We start from the raw sequence: 27200 nt of genomic DNA on the forward strand, positions 1-27200 counted from the left end.
AATCGAGTGCGTTTTTATTCGTGTGAAAAAATAAATTATGTGTTACATGTCACACGCCAAAAATACACTCTGATCTGATTTCCCAAACGCGCCAAAAGAAGTATAACTTCAAAAAATATATATAAAATACGAGTAGATAAAATGGATACTAAAATTGGAAGTTTATGGAATATATTTGACTGTAGGTAATAGGTATAATGTAGTAATACATTAAATATTATATAATGCACGTTTTAACAGATTAATTTATTTAAAGCCTACATTCTTAAGAAAAATAATTTTTAATTGCATATTGACGTATTTAAATAATCACTCACATTCTATAAAAAAAAAATTACCAACGACATCCGTCGTATGTGTAGGAATGTATTATAAATAAATATAGATTACAGCACCAACTGTCGAAGGTTTAAAAAAATATGCCACATATGTCTGTCTTCGGATTGTTCGCCGGGGATACCGGTGTTTTTTTTTGCATGGACTTTATGTCACGTGACCTCAGCATGTCTATCGCAACGTATGCAAAACGATACAGTTTAAATAATTGTTTAACCTAAACTTTACTGACTAAGTTTAATTTTATTTATTTCAAATGTATTCAGAATATTAATACTATGGATATGTATTTTTTTGTCTTTATTATTTATATTTAATGGAATATCCATCAATATCGCATTAGCTTATAAGGGGGTAGTTAGCCGAAGGGTTAATGCAAAAGAAGGGCAACTTCATCGAAGGGTAATGACACGCACAAGTACTCCAGACGAGAGATTAACTTCGATTCGCTGAAGAGATAAATAACTGATTAGAGATTGATGAATTTTCCAATGAGCTTCAAATCCGATGGCAACTTTGCCGAGCAATTATGTGACTTAATAGCCATGTCCCTTAATCTGATTTTAATTGATCATTAGTCGTGATATCATCATTACTGCATTAGTATACAAAAGCAACGGTAAATTCACTTGATGAGAAAAAAGGGCTTGGATAGGTGTAGGTATGTTAATCTGTAAAAAAAACTACATAATTAATATGTCCACGTTCAAGTCTGGTATAATCTAATCATTTTAATCGAATCACATACCGTTTTTTCATCAATATCTGGATCCAAAACATACAAGGAAAATTAATAGATAAGCGGTGTCTAAAAGTGGGGCCACACCGGCAACAAGTCGCGCGACAACTCGTTAAATTTTACGATAATTATCATAATTGCTTAAGAAATTTTACGATAATTATCATGCTTATCGTAAAATTTAACGAGTTGTCGCGCGACTTGTTTTCGGTGTGGCCGCTCTTTAAGATAGTAAAATAAATCAATCACCCATAACCAAATTATACCTATTAATTATTTAAACGCAAGAGTCAACATGAAAATGAATTACCTACTTTAACTATAGAATGGCTCGGGGATGATAGAAGTATAATAAGCACAGTACGGCCAGATACCTGGAATTATGGTGTATGATCTCATTAAATAGTTTAAAATGTTTATGATGAAAGTACCTATATTGCACATCTGAAAAAAAAAAATGAATTAAAAAATCTTTGGCATAACGTGACGTATGTGGCTGATTATGGCTTTATTTTTAACTATCACTAAACGTCATTATAACAACGGGGCATGAGCATGCAGAGTGGGGTTATTAAGGGTGCAAAACACCCCCGGGCGGGAAAATTATATAGGGTCATAAGTCCGAGAAAATCCTTTTTGATGATATTATCAAATAATTACAAGATAAAAAGAACTTTTTATATACAACGTTTTTAAATTTTCTGTTCAATTATTATGCTCAATATGCTCAAACGTGTACTTGATATAAAGTAAATAAAAAACAAACAAACAAATATATAATACTGAAATGTCATTTTGATTTCCATAATAACGCACGTATATAATATTATCTAATAATTTAGTTGCTAGGACCACCCACTTAGCAACCAATAATAATGGATTGGATTACGGATTACTTCCGAAATAACTTTTCATATAAAACAGAATTGACTGAAAATGAATTCAATTCTACTTAAAGATGGCTACAAGTATTAAAAGAATGCATTGGCATTCTTCGTGTTCTGATGTATTCTAAAAGTTTCAAATGTCTAGCTAGTCGGGAAGTTAGTTAAAAATCGATTGCAAGATATGTACTGGATAAACAACCACCGGACAAATAAGAACACGAGCTAATAAAAACGTTGTAAAAAATATATGTTAGGTAGGTACATAAAATACATATTATAAAATTAACTGTATGCGCAATTTCTTTCCATAATATGTCATAATTGATATGAATTGATGATAACACAATGATTGTTTAAATAATATAGATTAATAATAGTAATAAAATTGTGATAACGATTTTATAAACCATATCCATAAGCCACAGGAGTCGCAGGTTTGGTATTCATTGCAGGGAAGCTGGTTTGGACATTAATCTTCAGGTTCATCGGTTGTCAGGGATTTGCAAGCCGGTCCGGTAGAGAATGGATCCACGGTGATTGGTGGTGGTTTGAGGTACTAGCATGTACGTTTGTACGGTTGCACAACCAAAGCAATGAACACAATATAACCTGCGACTTGTAGCGTATATTGGTTGTGTTGTGCGGCGGCACTAATAAACATAATATATTATACAAAAACTACACTTACGTAAAAATAACTGAATAAAATATTATTTAAATATCAACAGATGCTGGGGTTTAAATAAAAAGAAGAAGATTCCAGGTTAAAATTAACATCCGTCACTCAGAAGCGTGGCAAAAGCGTGAAGAAAGCAGTTCGCGTTCCGTCAGAAGTGACAGATAGATGCATAGAGGAACCACCGGATATAAAAATAAATAGAACATAATTCAAACTGGCGCATTCCAAATTTAAAATTTTGAAATAAATTTATTCTTCCTGGCGGGAGAACTTCACAGGCACAGGGAGACATATGATTACAATAACAGAAGCTTTAGAAATGTGACCTTTCTCGTGGAGAGTGGCTACGGGTTATCGAATATCCAAATGCTGCAAACCTGACAGTTAAATCAACATAATATTGCCTGACAACATCTAGATCAGTATGTCCAGGATTGGGAAACACACATCATACTCGGTCTAAATTTGTCTTAATATTTTTCTCATATATATATATATATATATTTATAAATGCTTTTAAAACACTGCACCCCGTAGAAATGTAACTAACCAAATTTGGGATATGTGAAATAGTATAATCGAAATTTCTCTATATTCTATGAGAACTATTACCTACTAAAGTTAGTGCTGTGACATCAGACGATATGGATGGCCCCAAATCGAGAAATCTCGGTCAGCGCATGAATAAACAGCATCTACGACTTGCGATGCGATCACTAAACAAGTTCAAAGGCTATCAGGCCGAAACGTCAATCTTCTTCACTCACTACATGTATTTATCAACAGATGCTTTGCAGATATCAAAATAATAGTATCATTTTTGTAATAGCAGCCACGCGTTTAGTGAGATAGAAATCCAATGCGCTGACTGATTTTGAGACCCTCTACGAGTCTACGATAACACTTTTGCCTGTTATCGCGAGGGATTGTTTCCATTCCAGCGCATCTATTCTATACACACGACTGCTTTCGGCCTTTACGGCAGCTAAATACGCTAGGAATGTATCGAAATATTAACACTTTATTGTAACACTTACAACAAGTTAGCCGTTTGAACAGTCAAAACTGTCTGTCGCACTCTAAAATTTATCACAGCCAAGAGAGGTGCTGTTAAAAACAGTGCGTTGGAGCGGACTCTTTTTTGAGTTGCTCCGCTCCAGCTTCGCTCCGGGACCTAATACTTGCTCCGGCTCCGCTCCAGGGTCTGCTCCGGTCCGAGTCTAGTTAAGTGTCTATTATGTGTAAGTATACAAATGTTAAAAAAATAAGTAGTTTTAAAATAATCATTTTCATTATTGATTCTATGAAACAAAATTACCGTCAGCAAATCGTCTCTTATTATTTGCCTCTTCTGTCAAAAAGGTGAGGTTATTTATCACTCGGCAGTGTTGCCATATTTCAAATAAATCCAGTGTTGCACAGTGTCAAAATATACTATTTTCATTGGATTTTAGGACGAAAATTTAATAATAAAAAAAATATCTGGAGCAGTGGAGCACTCCGCTCATGCTCCGGGTAAAATCTCATTGCTCCAGTGCTCCTGCTCCGAGCTCCGCTCCAAAGCTCTGGTTAAAACATAGTACTTATTGTAACAATTACAACTAACTTATTGTAATTATTGTTACAATATGTGCTAATACTTAGACACTTTCCTACCCTAGATAGCGGCCGAAAGCAGTCTTGTGTATAGAATAGATGCACTGGTGTCCTAAGGAATTTGAATTTACATGCGCCTTTCAATTACCTACGTGGTCGCAGCCATGATTTATTCTGGATCGCAACCGTTTCCTCATGTCAAGCCTATCAGACACCAATAGCGAGGGGTGCAAGACTTATCAATGCGCTCCCCAAAGACTTCTTTTGTATTCGAAATTTTATTTTTCTATATTATAGAATTGTATGTTTTTTGTTTACAAAATTGTATTTTTCTGTATAAAATTGTAAGTACCTACTTATGTTTTTTTATTCATATTACTATTATATACATTCTCTTCTCTCTTGTGAGGGTAATATTTGTTACAATGTAAATCTCATGTTGTGAACGTCTTGCATTTAGATTTGTTATGTCCATAATATTTTGTTTTTTTAAATAAATAAATAAACATACGCAGTTTATCGGTTCCATGACAAAACAGAACATTCAGGGGAAAAATAAAACATTCATTTCTGTAGAATCTATTTATTAATTAAATACTTATAAAACTTAAGTATATAAACGTAATAGGTATATGATTATAAATATTTAATAATTTTAAAATTTTCAATTTTTAAGTGAAATCATCAACTGATAATTAGGTAAGTAGGTATATAAACATTTTTTTATCAGAAATTAAATATCAAAACTGATATTATGAAAATAATGATAAATGAACCGATAAAATTATAGGAGAGGCAATAGACGAGCATCTCATCCGACTGCAAGATGAAAATAAATAAACAAAAACACGACACCGCTCATTTTATATGCAGCAATTATAAACAAAAAGATACTATGTAATAGTGTTTCTGTCGGCATTATGTATATAGGTACATACCTACTCATGAATATGTAGATTATATCTACGTGTTTTATTCAGGTCAGTCTGGAAATATACATCCATATTATTATGTAAGTCTGCTTTAAAAAAACCCACGAGCTAAATTTGGAATCGCTGGAACAGTGTGCAATCTGCTAAATGCATTCAAACGATTTCGTACAGTGTGTTCGCAGTTCACATAGTAGACACCCACATATAATTTTATCAAAACCAACCAGAAATACGTAGTAGTTATCTAGTCCTACCACGTGTTATCGCTAGCAGTTCTAGCAAATTCGTGTAATATTGTTTTTCAATGTGTGTCTAGACCCTGGGGTCGGCAGTTTGTCAAGTGAGAAGAGCCAAATTGTTAAGGAAACAGGATAACAAAGTTAGCAAAGAGCCGCATATATGTAATATACAATATGTATATGGATTTTATGGGGGAAAAGTTCTAAGATTTTTTATTAAAGACAATAAGTAGAACGGCGTTCATGCATCGCTTTTGATAGTTTTACTATATCTGGCAAATAGCTACTTGTTTTTAATTGAATACATGATTGTAGATTTTCATCCGTTATTCTACTTCTAAGTTTATTTTTTATTTGGTTCATAGATGAGAATGTTGGTTTGCATATATAATAATATGTAGAGCCAAAGATTGTGAGAATACCAAAAGCTAGTTTTTTAACGCGTCATAATAATTGTTTCAGCCAAACTATTCCATGTTTCACATAATATTATTGTTTCTATTTTAGGCAGTTGTTTCCTAGCTGTCCACTTGTGCTGAGAAATCAAATTGGATTTCACTCTTTCGAGTTCTTCCAAGCGGCTGGTCAGATCTGTGAATTTGTTGCTCCATAATTCCTTGCTTTTAAAATCTATTAACTACATCTGGAGTGAACGAGCATCTGTATCGAACGGTTTCAAGTTAAGTTTATTGACATTTATTTTGAGAGGACGAACGATAAAAGCTAGTGTAGTATTATTTATTCTGAACTGGACGGTGTGAACACGCAGGTAAAACATATGAGTAAAGAGTGGTAAAGAGTGTGCCGTACAAGTCTAAGTTTGTTCGGCAGCTCTATCTCAACTCAGAAGTTATAAGGCTGCTTGAGATGAGTTGAAATTGGAGTTTATGTCTGAAGAGCCGCAAACGCATATGCAAAGAGCCGCATGCGGCTCGCGAGCCGCTTATGCCGACCCCTGGTCTAGACCAGACATGGGCAAATGCGGCTCTTTGTTGGGTTAAGTGCGGCTCCCAATATCTCTTGTAAATTATAGTTATTTTCTTTACCCATTATAGTTGTATCTTTGCGAGTTTTCCTTTCTAAATGTTGTAAGTGACAAGATACGCATATATGAACGCAACTGTAAAAGACGCGCGTATTGTTTTCTTTCTCATTTTTTATTTTCTTATATATCATGTATTTTTTTATACTTTATATAGCAATTAAGATGTGTGTAGAATTGTAATTATATTTTAATTTGTGTATTTAATACTACGTGAGAACGTGACTGTGGTGTGGCTCTTTATATATATATGAAAATTCAGAATGTGGCTCTCGTTAACCCCATGTATTCCGGTGGTTTTTATTATGGTGGTATATTTAAGTGTTTTATTTAGACACGAATTTAGTTTTAATACTATACAAGCGTCTATTTCCGATACATCATATCATCTCATCACCGAGGCTGTACAAATATCTGTCATTCACCATCACAACAAAATACTCAATTCTCCATTCCAGTATGCCACAGTTTAAAGCGCGAAAATTGACACATTCTCTTTCTCTGACTCCTGAGGTAGGCCGTTGATACGATGAGATCACGCGGACTTTCTCACAGTTAATTTCAAAACGACTTTCACGCAAGCTATTTTGAAAATAAACATAATAATGGTTGGTTGGGCCAAATATGCTAGCCCTCATTCCTTTCTTCCCGCCTACTTCCAAATCCCTTATTTATTATTTTCACAAGACCAGACGACGAGCAATTACGGGCGACCGTGATTGAATAACATGCAGTTAGCTCGAGTGACATCAAGAAAGCGGTCGCGTTGCGGGCTTGTGATAGCGTAACCGACGTCAACTATCGAGTGACTCAAGAAAGCGGTCGCGTTGCGGGCTTGTGATAGCGTAGCCGACGTCAACTATCGAGTGACTCAAAATACATATGTTTGACCTTCGTTGCGCTAAATCTGATACGGTTTGAGCGAACGTCGCGTCTATCATCCATCCTGAACTTATCATCATCATCAAAAGTGTACCGTCTGTTTACCAGTGCGTGAGTGCGTGAACACCGAAGCGGCTCCAACGTGCGTCAGCCCCCTCAGTATAAACGTCAGTGTCTGGCATCCTGTGTAAACCCCCCACCCTAGATCCGTAATCCACCATCATCCTTCAAAATTACAGTCCACTGCTAAAAGCCCTACCAATGGTTAATGCGTCCCATTCAAAATCTTAATTCATATAGGCCTTTGTAAGGCCGATTATAAATCAGACAGTCGCACTAACTTGCGAATTACGATTGTAGTGCTAGTTATTAATTATCTTATAATGCAATGCGGTAGCTTGTTCGCAATAAATAAAGATTTTCAATTGCATATTTTGTTAAAATTATTACCATTTATTTTAACGTGCAACAATCATCTTTTTTGACTGTTTACTATAATTAATTGTATTCTATGTTTACAGTTTCGTGTCACGGTCGGACTATAGGGGTGAAAAAAATTCATCCCCCGATCGACGTGTTGAACACGTCTGCCTTATTCAATCACGCCTTGTACCTGCAGCACTTCACCTTATTTGGCATGGTTTTCACCTGTATTCATTTACGGCGAGCTCTCATTGAAAATCCATTCAAACCGTGAATACTAATATATAGCAGAGAAACAATCGAAACACGTGCTTGACGCGAGTGCGACGCAATATTATATTGAATGCTAAATGCAGTTTTAAACTTTGCGGTAAACAGCGAGCGGGCTACCTCATTATTTATATTATTATGCATGTTAACACAATACCTATATTACATTCGGTGAGACTGCAATTTAATAATAATACTTTTCAGTGATAACACATACTATTGATTTAATTTAATAAAACACATTTTTTTAGTACCTACTGATTTCACTTTTAATAAATAAATCTGCGCATCTATTCTATACACAAGACTGTTATCGGTCGCTATCTCTCGCTCTAAAAGTTAGCACAGCGAAGAGAGGTGCTGTTAAAACATAACACTTATTGTAACAATTACAAGTAACTATGTTGTTTGAGGCGGACGAAACCGGTCCAGATTTATTTATTAAAAATTAAATACTAAAAAAATGTGTTTTATTAAATTAAGTCAATAATAGGTACAATGCATTTCGACCATGAATTGGCAGTTAACACAATAAAAAGAAGATAATAAGTACTACGCCAAGTACAGATTAAAGACACCTTGTACAACCAAGGTATCTCTAGGCTCTGTATAAACATCCTGAATAACTTATCAGGTAATGCAACATAAGCCGTCTTAAAGGTGTCTAAGGTGTGTAAGACCGACTAATGGTGCTCACGTAGGGATGTGGGTGTGAAATACGAAATATGAATGTAATATAAATGCAAACATTACGAGTATCGCAACGTGGCATACAAAGGTGCATGTTGGGCATAACGCGGAAATATCACAAAGGAAACCAATGGATACGGTAGCAGACAAGAGTGCCTACGCGATCTGATATATGTCACTAAGCAGACGAAATGGCAATGGGCTGGACATGTCACTCTGCGAGTGGACAACCGCTGAACAAATCCCATCACACAGTGGTACCCAAAGGGCACTAAATGACTAAAGTGACGCCCTAAAACCTGCTGGATAGACGAACTCACAAAGTTCGGTGAATGTACGTCGCAGTGAAGAACTGAGAACCGAGAAGAGTAAAGGGAGCTATGGGGAGGCCTTCGTCCAGCAGTGGATCGACCCAGACCGATGGTGGTGATGATAGACCTACGTAGATCTTCCCACAAACAAAGAAACATCGTATAAAAACTGTCAAAAAAGATACTAAGACTATTGGACGATTAAATTACCTGCACCACTTTTCGCATTACCGTTGCAGAGATAAACATGAAATATGTAAAACTAGTAAATAGCTGTTTTGCTCGATAAAACCGCTTACAATATTGAGGAACATGCCCGATCTCAAAGTCACCGCACGCCACTGATTTGAGTTGCTATAATGAATAGCTGTAATACCGTATCGAACAGCACGCGAAAAAAATATAATTTAATACAGTCCCGCTGTGAATTTGACAGATGGTTGCACAACAAACGGCAAGGTCGTTGCACTTTTTACGGCGGGTGAGAGCACTTTTCAATTTTGACGTTTCAATTTGCGCGCGGTGACCACTCTTTACTGAGCAATAATATATACTGTTTAAAAATAAATATATCAACCCACGATACACATAACATACAAACAATACGAAAAAAATCCATAAAGGTGTCATTTTTAAAACCAGAAGAGTTATATCGATAAGTGCGAAATTACAATCTCCGAATTATTTAAAGCAAACCATTTCAAATATGAACCAATTAATAAAAATACTGTAAAACCGCCAACATCATGAACAATTACAAAGTTGATTCTTTATTGTTCTACAAATATTATAATATATAAGCTTGTGACAGTTTTAGTCAACTTAGAACGTAGTATTTTTTGCAGTTATGGGCGTGATAAAATAAAACGGATGACAATAGCTAAGTAGTTACACTATACTATGTACCTATCAGTGGCGAAGGGTGACTTTTGGAAAGAGGTAGGCTGTGGAGATCTGATAAAAATAACACGCTTGTCAGGTATACTTACGAGAAATAAGAAGATAATACGATATTATTACTAATGAATATGTACACACTAAAATGACAACAGCACACTAATTTAATGAAACTTCACTCACTGACGACATAAAATTCAAAACATTTATGCACATCAAAAATCATTAGATAAAAGTATTTTTATTTTTAAAAACAGTCTATATTTATTAATTTTAAATTATCTATTTAATAATTATTTAGTTTTAGGCTCTGCGATCGGAGCTTACCTTAGTTCAGAGGGGGGGAAACTGCGGCCCGCGGGCCGCATGTGGCCCGCCGGGTATTTTTTTGCGGCCCGCCATCATTAACTGTACTTCTGATTACGAATAACTTTTTTATAATTTAAAAAAAAATATTGACATAGATTAAAATTTGTTTAGCAATAGTACGCGATCCATTTTCAATAGATATTGATAGTGTACCGACAGAGCTACAACTTGAGATTATTGATCTGAAGTGTGACGCTGATTTAAGAAAATTGCATCGTCGTGAAGAAATCTCCAAAGTTTACAATGCCCTTAATTCAGACAAATTGGACCAACTTATGCAAGAAAAATGTTCGTTATTTTTTGATCAACCTATATATGTGAACAAACATTTTCGATCATGAACCTCAATAAAAAAAATTTACGATCAAATATCTCCGATGCCCATTTACAAGCAGTTTTGAGAATATCAACTACAAAATTAACACCTTAATTTTAAAAAAAATGTACAACAGTTTCATTCTGCTCATTAATTTTTTTGTAGTGTTTATTTTTCGTGATAATAAATAGTGTTTATCTAAAAATGGTATTTTACTTGCGGCCCGCCGCTCATTTTGAATTTGGCCCTCCATCTAAAAAGTTTGCCCCCCCCTGCCTTAGTTCATACAATTCGATAAACTGGGCGGGGGGCTACGTGACGTAAAGTCCATATGAAAAAAAATGAGAATTATTTGAAACATAATCCGACCTTTATTTACGTCTAGACAGATGGCGCGCTTTGGTATATTTTTTAAAACCTTTGCAGATTGTTTTGTAATTATCTGTGTAATACATTCCTACACATACGGCATCTTTCGTTGGCAAAATAAATTATTTTATAGAATATGTAATCAAGTGATTATATAAATAAGCCAATATGCAATTAAAAAATATTTTTCTTAAGAAGGTAGGCTTAAAATAATCGCCTCGTATGGAGTCTTCGCCACTGGTACCTATACATACTCGAAACACGGAAATTGATAACTGCAGTATTAAATCAAATCAAATACGATAAGAAGACAGTCAGATAACTTTACAATTAGACAGTATAAGAATAACGATAGATTCCCATTATATCTAAAAAAATGCATTAATTAGTTCATCTATAAATTTCTCATACTTCCACGGAATTATCTTCTACGGTTGAAGAGATACAATAGATTTATAACGAAGTTCATAGTTTAAACTGTTGTTAAGAAAATGAGGACTTTTCAAATATAAATATTGTGTTTTAATACAGAGTAATGTTAAGTATCCTACTATTGGCACCAATGAATAATTATACATATATGATGGCGCCTACGTTAAATTAAGGACTGCATGAGACAATCAGGAGATATAATTATTTTGCAGACAAAAATGAAGGTGCATAGATTCAGGTTATCATCCATATTGAGGGATGATAATATTATGATGTTGACAAAATATTATCGATAGAGAAATTTATGTAATGAACATGACTCGTTCACGTCATAATACCAATTATCGAACTGACTTTTTCTCATTTAATCATATTATACATTAACGTATTAGGTACTGTTTCGCTCTTCGGAAATACTCCATACAATCAAGCAAATTAATTTTGCATTCTCACATCCAAGCAGGCAAAAAATAAAATGAATTAAATGAATGCATTATTTTATTAAAGAGATAATAATTTATATGTTCGATGATACGTCACATCTACATCAATCATTGTCTACTGGTTAATAAACTAAACATTCATTTTAATCTACTCATGAAATATATTTGAATATTTCACTCACGTCTTGAAGCTTTTCTGTGGCAACTACAGTTGATAAACTAGACACTGGTTTGTCTCCATCAATCGTGTCCGTGGACAATCATCGGTCACTTTTAAACACATCTCTGCGAAGTTCAATTAAGCACATTGTCGAGCTTTTACCTGTAACAAAAGAAAAAACACCGTGTTAAATTAAAACATCAATCTATGTACATGCAGTAAATTATCACATATTGTAGTATATATCTTTATGTTGTAGTAAATTACATTTGTTCGTATTTCCGACACCAGGTGGTTACTTAGTCAACTGTAAATTGAATTAAATTCAATATGTACTGTTATCCTTAATAAGGAGGTTTATACAGTTTTTTTTAAAGAAGAGGAGTGGTAAACAACATAGAAACTCAGAGATATGAAATCAATTTATTTACTCCATTTTTATTTAAGTACCTATACCGACCAATTAAACGTCTCAAATATTTTTCAGGTTGGGTCATTTATCGAATCGTGTTGGACGGTTTTGTTAAGTCAGGTATTTAGGTTTAGGCCATTTTTTAAATTATTCTTTTTCTAACATTCAGCCTTAGGGCAGAGAAAAGTGGTGCTACTGATGCTAGTTCAAAGGCCGCTTTTCGGGAATCTTGTTCACTATTTAATCAAGGGGTACAAAACTGCACTAACTATGAATTAAAAAAAAAACAATACGGGTGTGTTTGGGTGAAATTAATTCCAAACGCAATACATCAATTGCCTTACATATGAATTATTATATTTTTAAAACTACCTAATTAATTTAGAGTAAAAAAACATTATTATAAACATAATTATATCGACCCACCTACTTGAGACATTCAATATTCACATATAATAATAATTATAAACGTTAACACACATAGTATAAAATTTTAATAAACTATTTTTTTTATTCAACGAATAATTCACAAGATTTAAGAATGTAGCATATATTGATAATAATATATTTTCTCAGAAGTGTTTCCAAAATTATGTATGTCCAATAATTAGAATGTTACATTCTAAAATCTTGTGAATTATTCGTTGAATAAAAAAATAGTTAATTAAAAATTATTAGTAAGTTCAAGTAAGTCAGAACAAAAAATCTAGGAGTGATCCGTTACGTCGGTTAGTATTCATTAAAGTAAGACCGATTTTGATTTAAAATACAAAAGCCGACCGCCAATAGTAGCTCGATTTGGAAAGCGCTTCAGTGAGTATTAAAAAAGCCAAAAGTTAAAATTTGTCGCAATTAAGTATGCTTCCTTTAGCATAGTGGTCTATGTGCGTGGGCGCGATACCCGAGAGATGCAGGTTTGATTCCTGCGGGATTTTTTCTATTGGTTATAATATATTTTCTTAGAAGTGTTTTCAAAATTATGTATGTTACATAATATATAAATGATTAAAATTGTTATCAAGCATTTTCATGTGTCCGGTGACATAAATTTACTTTAGATGTACCACTGTTTTCTTGTTTTGAATTCTTAATCGGTCACAGTATTCATTCTTAAGTTAAATGACTTATCTCATATTTGAGCAATAGGTTATTCCATCCAAAATACTAAATAGCACAAGGTAAATAGGTTAACAAAGAAGAATAATTTATTTTATTGTGTTAATGAATTATCACTGATAAAGTATTATTGGACGGATAATTCAATGTATTGGTAGATTATTTAGTTGAAAATGTCCCTCTGAGGCGGACGAAGCCGGTCCAAATTGATTAAATAATAAAAGTGGAATAAGTACTAAAAAAATCGCGTTTTATTAATTTAATCAATAAAACGAAGAATAAAATAAGAAATTGTGATTAAACATGATAAGTAAGTCTTTTCGACGCACTGTATCTTAATTTCAGTAAGATACCTACTATTTACCAGTAATCACAATTTTATTGTCTGTAGTTTTGGACTCTCTTCAGTAGGCATTGGCCCAACGACCCTTGAGACACTTTGACGACGCCCGATATTAAATTATCCTACCCTGCCGTAAATACCAACCTAGCAAAAACTAATTAACTACACAGGTTGGTCTAGGTTACATTGACGATTTGATAAAGAAAATGGCCTTGAAGCGGCGTTAACACAAAATCATACACGTAGAATAAATACTATACATCCATTCGTCATCGGTTTCGAGTTTTTCTCGGAAAGGGTGGTCACTTCACAGAATTAATCCACAGTTTATCAGAAATTTTCCGCGTTTCGTTTTCAAGCAGAGCAGTCGAGAGGACGAAATTCGCGGAATATGCAGCACTGCACGATTTACCTACCTACTCATAAAACACGTCTAGACCGACCGATCGCAGGCGTTTGTTCACCCCACACGGGATACATACATTAAAGGATTTTCCCAATTAATAAGTGGTTGTGGGTAGACTCAACTTCAATTGAATTAAAATTAATATACTTAACATTATAATTATTCTACAACCGATTTGTCAGGCAACGAAATCAAAAAAAAAAATCCACTTGCAATAAGTATAATATAATGGGTAGGTACAACGTATGATAATAGTATTTGGCTGTTCAGCTATCACCGTATGTTCTTCCTCATTATTTCCTCGAAATTCCAACTGGTAGTACACCTGAGCAACTAACACAAGCCCCGAAAAACGGTGACGATTTTTGTTGACGCTGATGACACAATGGATTCGTCAGAAGATTTAAAAACTAGTCAAAAAATTATTAAATAATACCAAAATCTTAAAAGGATGCATAAGTAGTTCACATAAATTGAATAAGTATAAAAATATCGTCCAACATTTAACAAAATCCCTGCAACACAGGGTTCCATAAATTAACCAGGCACTCAAAAAGATACATGCCTACTTGATCAAAAAAATAATAATAACCATTAATATTATCATGACTGTGTCATCAATCACTGTAATCCTCAAAAAATAATATTTTTTCATTAAATGAAAAGACATGGTTTTTATCTTATATTTGTCTCGTTGGGGGACTCAAAACAGTCATCAGGCAGATGGTAGGTACTAGGTAGTTTTTAAAATTCAATTAAACCCTGCCTAAACCATCATAGTGGAGTAGGCTGTGGAGATCCGACACAAATAGTGTATACTTTTACTGTCGTATGCATGAGATTCCCAAAACCTTATAGGCTATATACTGCACGTTTGTATGCATGAGTAAAAACGTAATTAGCTGTTAAGTGACGTCACGAATGTGACATATCATGTGTCATGGTGTTCGTATTATAAAATTTCATTCCCCGATAAATAATTCAAAATTTTGAAATTGTTAATGTGTCTGAAAGTGTGCGGACGGTACCATATAAATTTGATAATTATACATGAATAATTATTATGAAATTTAAATAATTTATCAGCTATTTTATCACATGTATTTTATAATTATTCTACTGTACGAAAGGTTGTATTGCCAGTAAACTTTTCCATTTGGTGGCAACACTGAATACATTTGGTGGCAATACTGAATATTATTATGACTAACTTCACTTCAATTATTGAGATCTCAAAAGAGAATAAGAATAAATGACAGAAAATGCAAATGATTTAAGACAATAATATGTAATGATCTCTGTATAATATTATCATTTATACCAATCACCGTATGATACTATTGATGTTTCCAGTGTATTTGAGAGTTGTGCCTTGTTTATTACAGTTATCTTACAATAATTAACTAGGTAGGTAGGTGGTACCGTAATATTTTGAAGAACGCAGAATGCTTACAATTGTATATTTTAATGCCAGATACAGCAGTAGATACATATTTTTGCGGTGGTTTAGCGGAGATATTTTATCGTAATCTTACGTAAGTCCATCTTATGTCTCCATGAGAAATATTGCAAGCGAAATAGGTGAAATAAGCGAGGCATTTTATCAGTTACCTACTATCTAGATTATAGACTAGGGATCAAAATTATACGTATTTTGTAAACAGCACGACTAGGAACTGTTTTTAAAGTTCGCAAATGTTTTACAGAATCTACAAAACGAATAAGGGCCTCAACCAAATGTTTTTTGCAATGAATGCAAAATTAAAATGACATTTGAAAGTGACAGCTAGCTGAGGCAGCCATTTTTAATGGCGCGTGACGTCAGATCGCTTACGTCACAAAGAGTGTTATTAGCTATTCGATGGAAAATCGGTTAAATAGCTTATAAAGAATTTGGGAATCTCATACATACGGCCCTTAGAGTACAATTATTTGCAAATGTGTTGGTTAGTTTTTTTTTAATTCACATTAGCTTTTAACCTAACCAAATCATAAAATGTAAAAAAATATTCTTTATATTATGACTTAATATCATAATTTAAGATATTTTACAGATAGACGAATATTTTTTGTGTGTTATCTATTATGGCTTGATTTAAGTTTAATTAAATTATAAAATCTGACCAACACCATCTGTAATTTGTATTAATAGTTCAAATAAGTATGACTGACAAAGTTAAGTGTACACTATTTATATCGGATCTCAATAGCCTACCTCCATCTTTCGCTACTGTCATGAATATTATGATGGAGTATATTTATTTATATTACGTCAAAATATAGTGCGTGGAAGGTGATAAAATATAGATCACGACGAAAGATCTTTGTGCAAACACTGGCAGAGGAGTGGACATGTTTAGTGTTTCGACAATATAGCCATAACCCCTCAAATACTGCGCGGGGTGTATGCGTAATACAGTTTTTATATACTATGTCAGGGTTTCCCAAACTTTTTCTGCAATGGAACACTTCGCAAACCCGGAAATTTTAACGGAACACTTAGTTTATTTTGTAGGTTATTTATTAGTGCAGCTAACCCTTCTGCCAATTTTGGCAACTGTCATTAGATACAAGGAAGTACCTACAACGAATGATCCAAGAAGACCCTATTTTAAGAATTTATAAAACAATGCCCACCTATACCCATCCTAACGCAGGTCCTCAAAATGTCCAACAGACACTAAACTGCGGCAAGTTTAACGTGAAGCGTGGTCGTTTCGAGAACTACAATACTGACAACCCTTTCATAATATATCGCAGCGCAACGACGGCGGCCATGACACTTCAACTTATAATTTTCGCACTCTATGTGCGGAAATACATTAAGGGGGGACATGCTCGTCGAAGGTCAAAATTGAGTTTTTATTGTATTTTCAAACCATGATCCTGGACACTCCTTAAACGTTGTAGATAATCTATTTATATAATTTTGAAGCCTTATTATCCTTTATAGTTATTTTAAACATTTGATGACTGCATAAAGTATTTTTGTTACATAAAATAGTATTCTTTTAAACCTCTCGCTCTAATGTTTTAGAATATAGTCATATTTCGGTACATAACTGTGCAGTGGTGTTAAGATTTTTTACATTTATTAATTTTTAAACGCATTTATAAAACCATTAGCATAATTTATTACGAGATAATTTTTGTAAAATATTCACGATAAAAAATTATATTGATAATCTCTGTGATCCCAAATTTGACAAGAATTAGGCATTTTATTATTCAAAAAATCGGCAAGATTAACACATTTCAAGATAATTCTAAAGATATTTATTATAAGCTATGTCTTTGACCATTCAAGTGTGATAAACATCTTATGAATAATGATTGCTTTATAATAATTATTGACCTAAGAATAAGGTAGTGTTTTTTTGAAATACGCCATTTCTTTTGTCATTCCCCAGTGGTTAAGCTACAACATACGGCCGTAGCCATAAATTGACAAACTATAATTGAAGTAGGGAGTAAAATGATATTGACGCGCGTATTTGAACATGTACCGTTTAAAAAAAAAATAAAAAAAAAATCCGTTAGGTACATGTTCAAACACGCGCGTTAACATAATTTTACTTCCTACTTTAATTATAGTTTGTCATTTTATGGCTACGGCCGTATGTTGTAGCTTAACCACTAGGGAATGACAAAAGAAATGGCGTATTTCAAAAAAACACTACCTTATTCTTAGGTCAATAATTATTATAAAGCAATCATTATTCATAAGATGTTTATCACACTTGAATGGTCAAAGACATAGCTTATAATAAGTATCTTTAGAATCATCTTCAAATGTGTTAATCTTGCCGATTTTTTGAATAATAAAATGCCTAATTCTTGTCAAATTTGGGATTACAGAGATTATCAAAATAATTTTTTATCGTGAATATTTTACAAAAATTATCTCGTAATAAATTATACTAATGGTTTTATAAATGTGTTTAAAAATTAATAAATGTAAAAAATCTTAACACCACTGCACAGTTCTGTACCGAAATATGACCATATTCTAAAACATTAGAGCGAGAGGTTTAAAAGAATACTATTTTATGTAACAAAAATACTTCATGCAGTCATCAAATGTTTAAAATAACTATAAAGAATAATAAGGCTTCAAAATTATATAAATAGATTATCTACAACGTTTAAGGAGTGTCCAGGATCATGGTTTGAAAATACAATAAAAACTCAATTTTGACCTTCGACGAGCATGTCCCCCCTTAAGTAGCATGTTTTTGTGAAAGACAACAAAATCACATCGACATATTCGACGTGTTGCAGTTGGGGCGAGTTTTTATGTGAAATCGAGTTAATGATTTTTCAGCGAAAGATATTTTCGATTACATCGATATCTTTTGATTGATTTTTTATGCAAAGACTTGGTATTTTTCGAGGAAGTGACCATTTCATCTGTTTCGCGGAAAATCGCTCGAATAAAATAATATTTACAGAATAATATAGAAGGTTTCTGATTAGTGTGATATTCAATCATTTGAAATACATTTATTCTCGAAACCTACTCGATATTTGGCACAGTTAAAATGTAACATAAAAAGAGAATAAACAATGATAATAAGTAAAGTCATAAATTCCGCGATGGCCGAGCGTATCGGCTTATAAAGTCGTGTTTCAGGTTCAAATCCTGGACCTCAAAAAAAATTTATAGCCAAGCATTTGAGTTGAAATTTAGCCACAAATGTAAATTAAAATTATATTTTAATACTCGTACTACCTACATTTCTTTGCCATTTATTGTTTACTTCATGGTTGCTGCATTATTCTGCGGAGTAACTCATTCAATTAGCTGTAAATTAGTACTTAAATTCTTTAAGAATTTTTTTTTTAACCATACCCGGTCGATTGATTTTCAACTGTCATTCAACAAACGAACGACAATAATTGAATTGAGCGACAAAAATCGCCACGTGAGAACGCTGCATCAGTATACGATTGCCACAAGACCAACAAAATTAAAGCATCGAATAGGCGGCATCAGGATTAAACCGAGTATAGTCCCGACTAGGGAATCCAATCCCGGGATCCCGGAGGAATTTCGATACCTATGAATTCCAGGATTGGTAAACATAATCCCGAAACTTTCAGGATTATTTTTTTTATAAATTAAATCAGTAAACTTGGTATGTGTACAAAATCATTATGTTAGTAACGTGTATGTACTTGCGCATGTCACATTTTTTGGGATCAAAATTTTGGCTCGGGATTGGTCCCAGACATTCATTTTTTAGTTGAATGCTGCTCTAGCCATTCCTATTTGGACAGTGAACTCTCTTTGCAAAGTGCCATCTCTCGTGATGTGCACCGCCAAGAATTATTGTAGTGCTATAAAAATCGTACTATCATATTATGCCCACGATGGCCGCGCGGCTTAAGCGTTGGCTTATTGCGTCGTGGGTCTCAGGTTCGAATCCTGGGTCTGACAAGTAGACTTGTGTATGAGTCAGAGTATGGAACTAATATGTTGAGCAAGTGGCTGACATCCATTTCTCGTAAAAACAATATCTGTCAATACAAACCTTCACTCCGTGAAGGCCCATATAATCAGACATGGTCGGAAAAAAGTCAGAATAGAAATAGAGAAGACAATACTGTTCAAAGTTACACCTAGGTGTCAAAGCCATCAACGAAGGTAATACGGACACTGAACTGGTAACTACTGAGGTGTCTAAATAAATACACATAAAAAACTTCACTTTCGGCACGGGCACTTTATGGTTCAACTACACAGCACGACGCAAGAAAAACTGTAATAATCAGATGATCCGCTTGGATACAGAGTACGGCAGTGAGACGGTGGGGTACTGCACGGGTTAATCGCCTGCCCGCCGGTCATCGAACCAGGGATCACGCGCATCTCCGGTTCGTATGGTATAATACCTCAACTACTTCGCCTCTGGGTACGAAATACATAATGTAATATCGTAATTACCGGCCGTCTTACGGCACGAGAAAAATCGACTAATCGGCGGGGTAATTATGCGAATTGCCATACTGGTAAGTGTGTATTGGACGATAAAGGATTTTTTAAATACAGCAAAAAATAAACAATTTTGACAGAAGGCGTACGAAATAATGGCTCGCGAAAATGTCGACTAAAAAATTTTTTTGCGATTTGTATTAAAATTCATAACGGTTGTAGTAGTCGGTATTTACCAGATAGTTTTTTTAGTTTAGAATGTTTAGATGTTACCCACAAACATTGCATATATCGCTGTCTAATATCCGCCATGTTTCAATGACCCATCGTACAAAATATTTTTACAATTTTTTTCTAAGGTTAACATTTTTTTCACTGTAGACTATCAATTCTTAGTGGAAATACATTTTATAATTGTAATTATATTGTACATATGTAATTATAATTGTAATTGTAAAAAAAAACTTATTTTTTAAACGGTACATGTTCAAACACGCGCGTTATCATGATCTTACTCCTTACTTTAGTTTTAGTTTGTCAATTTATAGCTACGGCCGTATGTTGTAGCTTAACCACTGGGGAATGACAAAAGAAATGGCGTATTTCCAAAAACACTACCTTATTCTTAGGTCAATAATTATTATAAAGGAATCATTATTCGTAGGATGTTTATCACATTTGAATGGTCAAAAACATAGCTTATAATAAGTATCTTTAGAATCATCTTCAAATGTGTTAATCTTGCCCATTTTTTGAATAATAAAATGCCTAATTCTTGTCAAATTTGGGATCACAGAGATTATCAATATATTTTTTTATCGTAAATATTTCACTATAATAATGTCGACGTAAATTATACTGATGGTTTTATAAATGCGTTTAATAATTAATAAATGTAAAAAATCTTAACACCACTGCACATTTATGTACTGAAATATGACTATATTCTAAAATATTAGAGCGAGAGGTTTAAAATAATACTATTTAATGTAATAAAAATACTTTATGCAGTCATCAAATGTTTAAAATAAATATAAAGGATAATAAGGCTTCAAAATTATATAAATAGATTATCTACAACGTTTAAGGAATGTCCAGGATCATGCTTTGAAATTAGAATAAAAGCTCCATTTTAAACTAAAAAGAATAAAAACAGGTATGTATGTACATATTTATCAAAAAATTGCGTTGCAATGGATTACACGCCACTTTTGTCATATATACATATGTATATACATGGCGCCACTAGTCAGTCACTTCGGGTTCGATACGAGATGACATGCCGCGTGCTTCGGCATCAGCGTCATTAAGCCAACGAAAAACAGCAGTAAAATGGCACGTTTACTGTCAAGGAGCGACACTGAATGAATATATTTATCTATGCTAAATTTAATTTAAATCGAAAACTATGTATTTTTTATGTATAAATATTGTTATGTATAAATAATAAATACATTCGATTTATTTTTGACTTCAAGATTTTCGTATTTTGAGTTGATTTTAAGCAATGACATTAATATGGACGAAGCATCTAGAAAATAAAATGACACTCACTTTGTGTCGGGTCTGCCGGATGGCGAAATTCATATTTTAATATCGGTATCCTACGCTCAAATGAACATTCTGCTTGCAAGCGGTCTGGCGACACCGCTGGGTCTGCCCATACAAAATTTCTGACTGTCAGGTTTCGACTCCACCGTTATTATCGTGTTACAAAATGCCAATGTGCCTAGTTAAAAATTGTAAAAAAATCTACTAAACACTCCAAGAAAGATGGGATATCACTTTGCATGTATTAGTATTATTTATTATTTATAAAATGCCATTTTAAGATATTGATGAATGTTTATTCAATGCAATTGAATGACAGGAACCATTGGACAGTCAGTCGCCTGTGATTCGCTGAGCTCACTTGCGTCTAATCTCCGAGAAGTCGTAAGTAACCGAGAATCTGTTTCTAACGCAATGAGTCATGACACTAATACGCCATTACAATAAAGGTTATATTACTATGAATTCTCGAAGCTTGTATCGCATAATGGAAACGGATACATCAATGGTCACGTGGCATCTACCTATACATCTGTGAATGACTTTCATGCACAATTTCTCGTGCTCGCCGGGTATGAAGTGAGTCGTCCATTTAATATGTCATTGATTTTAAGTAATGGAACATATCTACCATTTTTGTATGGGCACCTTATCTTTTTTACACGGTTTTGTTTAGCACGGTAGTCTTTGGAACGTATCCCCGTGCAAAAAGAGGATCGGGTGTACTAGAGTGGAAACTCTATTAATACTATTAATATTATAATACATATTAATATTAAACTCTACTAATTTAAATTATTAAGTTGTCTCTAATACAGAGAAAATATTTATGAATAATTCATAATTTTAACAGATTTTATATTTATTTAAAAAAAGATAGAATGTGTTTACAGCTTGAAATTCTTTTAATTTATATCCCCATTTAAATGACGACATCTTTGAAATCCCCACCCACAATGATTGATTTCAGGTTCTGTGGTTTCAATAAGTACGTTATATTTTATGATACATTAAAAAAATAGTGTACACTTTTTGTTTTGTTTTGTGACGTCAAATACTCAACAACCCCCCCCCCCCTGCCCTCCTATCGCCTTCGTCACTTTACATTATATCACCTCCTCCATTAGGGGGTGAAGGAGATAATTATAGACGATGACTGCTTGTTAAAATTATTTGAAAACAGTGCATTCGACAACACATAATTATATTATGTATATAATATATAATATTTGAAATGGCAATGGGCTGGTCATTTCGCTCGGCGAGTAGATAACCGCTGGACAAATGCCGTCATACAGTGGTAATCAGTGATTAATAAACGCCCACAGGGACGTCATAATAGACGAATTCGAATAACTTCGGTGGATGCAGTGAAATCAAAGAACTAGGGATCGGAGAAAACTGGAGGGAGCTAGGGGAAGCCTTCATCCAGCAGTCGATCGACCCATGCATTCGACGATACGTATATACATATAATATATATACTACAAGGCATGCTTTCACTCTCTTGAATCTCGTAGGTCTCTTCTGCTCTTGAAACACCTTTGCCTGATATCGCGAGGGATGGTTTCCAATCCAGGTGTCCTAATGCATTTGAATTTACATGCGCCTGTCAATTACATACGTGGTCGCAGCCATGATTTATTCTGGATCGGAACCTTTTCCTCATGTGAAGCCTTCAGGCACCATTAGCGAGGGGTGCAAGACTAGTCAATGCGCTCCCCAAAGACGTAGACATTTTCAGTTACGTTCTAATGTATTTTGTATTCGAAATTTTATTTCTTTGTATAAAACTATACTTATGTTTTTTATTATTTTATATAAGTATTCTCTTCTTCACTCTTGTGAGGGTAATATTTGATATAATGTAAATCTCATGATTCACCAACACACACGTCATAAAACTACTTTATTTCTCCTACGTACGCAGCATCTTAGAGTTCGCTTCTACTATTTGGTCACCCACCTATAAATCACAAAAAATCAGACTTGAAAAAGTACAAAAACGATTCATCAAGCACCTAAGACATCACAAATCATCACCTCCAACCCAAGTAACACAACATAATTCCACCAGCACACATAACTACAACATCAACTCCCTGGAATCACGACGCACTGTCCACGACATTAAATTCCTACACCAAATCATACATAACGTCATTGACTCCATCGAAATAGTGCAGTCCAGCATATGCTTAAATGTACCCCAGAAACGCACGCGCTCTCAAAAATTATTCCATATACCTAAACACAACACTAACTACGCTAGTAATGCTGTATTCGTTAGAATAATGACTACGTACAATAATTTTTTCAGCGATACAGACATTTTACACCTAACATTTGACACATTCACAAAAACAATTTGCGAAAAAACATACAAAACTAACTTCACACTACCGCAATAAATACCAAAGCCTACTCCCACGCACTCTCACCCATATATACACACGCACGTAAACACATACCTTATATTATATACTTATTTTAAAGTTGTTTCTTCTATCTCACTTTGTTTTAGTTTAATATAAATGTAATAATAAATGTGGAAACCCATTATTGGTCCTTGTATATTATGTAAAAAGTTGTAATATGTACTTTCAATGTCGACTGTGAGGTTTCCCAAATAAAATAAAAATAAAATAAAATAAAATGTGTACGTCTTGAATTTAGATTTGTTATGTCCACAATTTTTTGTTTTCTTAAATAAAATAAAATAAATATAATCATACGACATCAGTGAAGGGATCAAATTTAATTTAATTACACGAGAACTTTCCTCTGACTTGAATAAGGAAAGTTAACAAAAGTGATAAGAGAGCACTCGGAAAATTGCGTCTCTTGTCCTAGGGGTGTAATTTTCATGCGGGGATGGCTGACTCCTCACGCGAGGCTGTAGATTACGTCTACGGTCTGTGATTACGAGCCTCCAAATAGAACATTGAAGTCAATCACACTTTTGCTTCAAAGTGTGCAGTATTAGGAAATAGTATCCATTTTGTACTTACTGTTTCCGTGGGGTATTTTCACCGCATTTTCCTGTTATGCACACCTACATTTCCCTTTATCCCTGCATACATACAACGGCGGAGTTTCAATATTGTTTGAATTAATATGCAATGTGTCATTTATACACAAAACCATGAAGAATGAAATGAAATTTAAAGGCTACATAATAATAATATGATGTAAAACTTTATCTATAGATATTTACGTAATAACTTACGACCTTTCAGCGAGTATTATGTTCTTCTCTCTAATTTTCAGACTCGTTTTCTTCTGGGTATACTATCAATGAAATCCTTATCCACCCGAAGAGTGATTGCCCTTTTTAGACATTTCTTTTTACTTTTTCGTGGGTTCATTTAACTGACAAGTATTCATGTTCCCGCCAATACCAGTCATAACATAACTGTGCGGTTTTCATGATATCCCGTCGCTAGGGATTGCAATACCGAATGAGAATACCAATACCGGTATTTCTTATTGAATATCGGTATATCTCAATGATACATTAAAAACACACCTGACAACTACTAAAACCCGCAAGCGACTGGCGAAAACATTTGGATAAATTAAAATGTAGGGAAGTAGGTACCTACAATAATGTATTCATTCGCTATGAATGTATTCGCTAACCTACACATTGCTGGTCATTGCTGGTCACCAAGGACGTCGAAGGGCAATAGGCGGCCATAGACGGACAGTTTTCGTAGCAGTTTGAACATGGCACAGACAATAACTGTTCAATAACTGTACGTTAGTGGACACACCACAGATCAGTTTAACTACCCCATTTAAATCTGTCGAACTGTCAACAGACGTGCCCATATACGTACAGTTATTGTCTGTGGCAGATCAAGTGTCAAAAACTATGGAGGTTATGTTCGCCGAGATCATACACAGGGGGTACCATGTGTTAAATTAGTTTTAAGTAGGGTATACTTGAACGAACGTTTGATATACGAATATTTTTACTTTGTTAGATTTATTATGATTACAATTTATTGTTTGTGTAAATATATGTTCAGATTCTTTTATTTTGAATAAATTATTCATAGTATACTAATTGTTGTTTTAATAAAATTTAATTAAGATAAAATACATACGTATTGTTTTATTTAAATCAGGGTTATATACATTAAATTTATATAATATGTTTTATTCAATCACCAAAACAATTTACTTATTACGTCTTTCCGTTATCATCGCCCTTTTATGGACATACATTGCACAAATTGCAAGTTGGCGTCTGTTTCCATGATACCTAGACATATTTTTGTATTTAAGTAGTGGAAAATATTGTTTGCGGTACCTAGTTGACACTTCACAATATTCGTAATTATATTTGAGTAGCAAAAGAACTAATACGCAACAAAAATAATATACTTCTTATCGAACGAACTTAGAAGTATGACAGAACTGTCAAAATTTGCCGCCAAATCGCGCCAGCTACTCCTACTTTACGACATGGCTAGCTAACGTCACCCGAAAACTTTCGGTGAGTTGAAATTCCAACAGTTTTACAAAAACACGGGAGTGGGGGGTCGCTGGCAGTTTGAAAATGGCAAACATCTGACAGGTCGAAAAGTGTCCGTCTATGGGCGCAGCAGATTATCTACCAAAGATAACTGTATGGCCGCCATTACGTATTAACTGGCATGTTCAACCTCTTACGAGAACTGTCCGTCTATGGCCGCCTAATGGAAGTAAACGTGACATAGTGTAATCCGACAAAAAACGTAGTCCTATTAAAAATTGTATGCTAATTAATATATTTTGTTTCCATTTTCGATACCGAATATATCAGTATTGTCTGATTTTTAAAACCGGTATTTCGGTATCGAAAAATACTAGGATACCGGTTTTGAAATACAGGTATTGCAATCCCTACCCGTCGCAGGACGGATGTGATGTTTCGTGATGATGTGTATCGTGCAATTAGCCTATTTGATAGCACCATAAAGGTTGTTTATTTTATAACTATATAAAGTTTGTCGACGTTTTAAATAGGTTAAATTTATATTTGTTTTTATTATTTTATTTTAATAACTACATAAAAACTTACTATCCACTGTCCTTTCGTATTTTATATTGTATTTTATTATGTACTAGCTGAAGTACCCGGCTTCGCACAGGGTCGCTTCGTGGTTATATTTATCTTAGATATTTGAAAAATAATAAGAGGTAATTATTTTTTTTAATATTAAAATATCTGTGTAATACAATATGGCAATATGAAAATAATTCTAATAGGAGTAAAGGTCAAACATAAGAACACTAAATTAAAATCGAATCCAAAATATTAAAACGTTATTAATATTATTAATATGTAGTAAAAAAAAATTCTAAATTGGATGGGACAAACAAACTACAAACTTTGTATGTTATATAATAATAATTTAGAAACCTTCGTAGGTGT

General features: G+C 33.8%; 1 protein-coding gene across 10 annotated transcripts in view; it reads right to left on the bottom strand.

Annotated features, from left to right (window-relative positions):
• Nucleotides 1-27200, bottom strand: part of Ypel (Yippee-like) — a 314557-nt gene that overhangs the window by 119454 nt on the left and 167903 nt on the right. For 8 of the 10 annotated variants that reach the window (XM_085944848.1, XM_085944846.1, XM_085944847.1 and 5 more), the window contains one exon: nucleotides 12035-12174. The exons of the other annotated variants lie outside the window; for them this stretch is intronic. The gene's annotated coding sequence lies outside the window, so the exon portion shown is untranslated. The remainder of the gene's footprint in view (nucleotides 1-12034; nucleotides 12175-27200) is intronic. 10 annotated transcript variants of the gene reach the window in all.

This window comes from Rhyacophila brunnea, unplaced genomic scaffold, assembly GCF_057557595.1.
Source record: "Rhyacophila brunnea isolate RB1 unplaced genomic scaffold, BYU_Rbru_1.0 scaffold_17, whole genome shotgun sequence".
Classification (NCBI taxonomy): Eukaryota; Metazoa; Arthropoda; class Insecta; order Trichoptera; family Rhyacophilidae; genus Rhyacophila; species Rhyacophila brunnea.